This window comes from Nuphar pumila, chromosome 11, assembly GCF_984573655.1.
Source record: "Nuphar pumila chromosome 11, dmNupPumi1.hap1.1, whole genome shotgun sequence".
NCBI lineage: Eukaryota > Viridiplantae > Streptophyta > Magnoliopsida > Nymphaeales > Nymphaeaceae > Nuphar > Nuphar pumila.
Genome location: NC_143259.1, coordinates 46186397 through 46190836, shown reverse-complemented (window position 1 = coordinate 46190836; position 4440 = coordinate 46186397). Strand labels below are relative to the sequence as shown.

Sequence of the window (4440 nt, the reverse complement as noted above, 5' to 3'; positions counted from 1 at the left end):
GCAGTAGATAGACCAATCTCAAGAACACCAGCTTTCTTTTGAATGCTGGGTGTGGCTCTATTCGAATGAGAGCTCGAAGCATGGTGGAGAGAATTCTCGGCCAATGTATCAAATAGCCTCCATGCTTCGTCCTCGCTCTTCAGCATGAATGTCCCTCCACATGAAGAGTCGATCATCTGATGATTCTTGTCAGACAATCCATCATAGCAGCTCTGCACCAATTGCCATTTCGGCACCTGATGATGGGGACATTTCCTGAGGAGATCCTTCATTCTCTCCCAGGTCTCATGAAAGCGCTCACCATCTAGCTCTGAAAAGCTAGTGATGGCTCTACGATATTGATTGGTACGACCAATGGGAAAATATTTCCGAAGAAACTCCTGTTGCAATTGATCCCATGACTCTATTTCTACAGAATCTAAGGACTTTAGCCAATACTTGGCTTTGTCCTTCAATGAAAAGGGGAATAGAGTCAACCTCAATGCATCATCATCGAAATTTTGTATCTTAACTGTAGAACAGATTTCTAGGAATTCATCTAAATGCCGGTAGGGATCCTCATGACTAAGGCCATAAAAGGATGGAAGCATCTGAATAATGTTGGCCTTAATCTCATAATGCGGCGCTCCTACATCGGGTCTCCGAATGCAGGATGCCTGAACATAGTCTGTGGGAATGAAGTATTCCCGCAGAGGGCGTGAAAGAACTGGGGGTGGAGGTGGAGGATCCATGTCAGCCATTGTTGCCGAACTTTGATGAGAATGTAAAATTCTCTCTGGGTTGTCAACAAATGGGTGTAATGGGGTTCCTAGACCTCGCCGACCCTGCATACACTGGTACTAAGACCAGATGTAAGCAAACGACCTAACTCTAAATCTAAACTAACACAGGTACTAAAATGTAAAAAAACAACTAACAATAACTAAAAACAAGCAGATATGCTATCTAGCTATGTCAGAATTCTATACTAAATAAATAAGTAACAAAGTAAACTATTCTAAAATGCTAAAACAAATAAATACAGGAAATCACAAACTATGTTTTTCTAAAACCCACCTGTCTAATCGCTCCTTGCAGAATGATAATTAAGTGAATCCTAAAAAGAACAATACGTGAATCCTATATTTACTAACTATGTTAATCCTATATTCACTTACTAATCCTACTAACTAAAAAGAAAACAACTAATTAACTAACTAAAACAAATTAATAAATTAAACTCTAAGAAATATAGTAATTAATTCGCCGTTCCCCGGCAACGGCGCCAAAATTTGGTTGATATTTTGAAATGATCTTTTTAAAACAATTATTTTCAATAAAACTTTGGAAAATTGTCAACCAAAAATATAAAAACCGACTTTCCACAAAGTGGTAAGTATGGGTCGAATCCTCAGGGAACAGGAATTAATCACAATATTTCTAGAAAATTTAATTTATTAATGACAAATGTCAATCTACAATTATAAAGTTAATACAACTACACTTAATCACTAAAAGGAAAATAAACAAGCACTCAGTCTTCTGCTCCACACCAAGGGTCTTTCCGTTTTTTCGCCAATTAGAGAATCTTTGCACTTGGACAATAACCGTGGAAACTAAATATGCTTTTCACCTAAAAATACAGAAAATACAAAGTTAGTATTCTATTCTAACAATGCAAACAATAACTAAAACTAGTTCTAATTTTACAAAAATAATAAAACAAATGCTACTTATCAAACAAAAATTAAATAAAATACTAAATTAATTCTAAAATTAACCAAATTACTTCTACTAATGTTGTATAATGATTATGCAACTCCTAAAATGCAGAAACTACTGAAAACAAACCTAAAATGCCAAAACTAAGAAAATTACGAAACTGCCCCTAACTAGTGTAAAATAGTTTTTTGACAGGTTATCGGAAAACTACTGTTTGACAAGGCAAACGAGGTCCGATTTTCCCGAAATTTATTCTGTTCTTCAACTGACAGATTGAACAAAATGACAGTTTTTACAGAATTGAAAAACAGTAACTGGAACTCCAGATATAAGCGTTTCAAATTTGGGAAAAATCAGGATATCGCAAGTCCTGTAATTTGAAATCCAGAAAAAGCAGTTTTAGCAAAACGCTTAAAAATCAGCCCAAATCAACTCCGAATGAGCTGAAATTTGGTCTGCAGTCAAATAACACGTCAATAAAGTGAATAGAAGAATTTTTTTTGGAAAACACAGAATTTTTGCACAGAAAATAATGCTGGTGCGACAGGGCAAAAATCTGGTTTTTATTTGAGTGTACTATTCACTTTATGAATCTATTTTAACACTCTAAAAGACAAATCAAACCTAATGCAATCTAAATGACACTGTATAACAGTGTATATGCAGATGACTATTACGAATACACTAAATGCACGACGAACAAAACACGATAAGCAAATTATGACTAGAACTACGTTAACTAACAATGCAAATGCAACTATGCTAAACAATAAAATGCAATCCGACTACTAAGTTAAACAATATCTAATTACCAATTCAAACAATCACAAACACATTTCACACATACGAAACAAATATGATATCCGTACACACACTTCTACACTAAAACTAAATTAAATAACTACACTAATTAGTAGAAAAATCAAAATAAATTAATTCACTAAAGAACAAAGGCTAGGGTTAGGGTTCGCTCGGTTGACTCAACGAAGCTTGGTTTTGACTTGGGTAGGTTCGGTTTTGGTTTGGGTGATGTTATCATCGCAAAATTTTTACTTTTGCAAATCAAACTGACCTTTGAAAGAGTTTTTGAAAATAACTCGCCTCCGTTTTAAAATGCGGGAAAATTCCGTAGAATGGGACTCGCCTGTCGGTACGAGGTTCAACCGTTCCTGCCACCTTTAACAGGGGTAATTGAACCAAGGATCAATCTTATGCTCTACTTTATTCAACTTGTCTAAATCATATTCTAATTTCTAAATGCACATAGAATCAGGCATGTGCTATGAATTTTCAGAAAAAACACATTTTGAAAACATGATGTTGCTTTGAAAGATTGAAATATTTAGAATAGGTAAATCTTGGAAATGATATCACATGGAAAATCGTGAATTAGGACTTGGAAAATATTTCTGAGGAAAGTAAAAATCGATTTCTGGGGAAATCTTGAGATTTTATGAAAATCAATTCTGAGAGAACTTGGTTTCTCTGAATTCCAACTTTGAACTTGAAATTTTGAATTTTGAACTTGAGAAATACTTGAAACATACTTTGATATTTTCATATTCTGAGAAAATCGATTTCTCCATATGACTTAGAAAACTTTGAGAAAATGAACTTCTTTGAATTAAAATTTAAATTGGAATTGGCAAATGCATGAAATGAATGAATATGATTTTGAGGAATTGAGAAATACTTTTTGTATTTTTGAAAAATGCAATGCATTTTGAAGTTAGCCTAAGAGTGTAGGCTGAATGTGGCTAATGTGAAGATCATAAATCTAAGTATCATTCATATTCTGACTATGGCCATAAATACAAATTCCACCAAGTTTATAAACTTCATAGAAGCTAGTGCATATGCCATTCGTGTAGACCATGGTGAATTTGTAAAAATATGCATGAATCATCATCCATCACACATTAAAATTATAAAAATAAACTATATGCAATGCAACCTAAGCTAAGCAGGAAATGTAAATTCTTATTCCAAAGTTTAATTACAAGTTACATCACTATTGAAATTTAAATACATGAAAAATAAAGTCTTCAATGTACCTGCAAAACTAGAAAACTTGGTTAATGAAAATATGTTGGCTTTTCTAGATTTATCCAATAATATCTAGAAATTACTGGATTTTGCTAGATATAAGCCTTTTTGCCATGATTCCCTTAAATCAAAATGATAAAGTATGAAATAAAATGGAATAAATAAGGAAGATAAGATATGAAATTTCGAAATTGGGGTCCAAATGACCAAAATACCCCTAATAACAAGACTATGGCCTTGAAATTAGGGTTTTCAGAAAGATATTTTGATAAAATGCAAGTTTTGAAATTTGAATGTAATAAACTAAGCTAAATATGATGTGACATGCTTAAAAATATGAAAATTAGGGTTAGGGATTTCGAAATTTAGGTCAAATGACCAAATTGCACCCGATAGCAAGACTATGGCCTTGAAATCAGGGTTTTTAGAAATAAATTTTGGTAAAAACTTAGGTTTTATGCACTAAATGAAATCAAATGAGCACAAAATTAAACCTAAAGCATCCTAATATGATTATGAACATGATTAAACCCTAAAAATATATGCTTATGCACGAAAATCCAACAATATCACAAATTTTGTGATTTTTAGCAGTGTTTTTGGATCTTTCAGGAACCCGGTTTTGCAATTTGCTTGATTCAGCCATCAAATGGATTCCAAAATCCATAAAAATTGGTAACTGCATTTGTTATA

General features: G+C 33.1%; 1 non-coding gene across 1 annotated transcript; it reads left to right on the top strand.

Annotated features, from left to right (window-relative positions):
* The first annotated feature begins 234 nt into the window (after nt 1-234).
* On the top strand, nt 235-337 carry LOC149822332 (small nucleolar RNA R71). The gene has a single exon (XR_016426239.1). It is a non-coding gene; the product is annotated as a small nucleolar RNA R71 (small nucleolar RNA).
* The last annotated feature ends 4103 nt before the right edge of the window (nt 338-4440 follow it).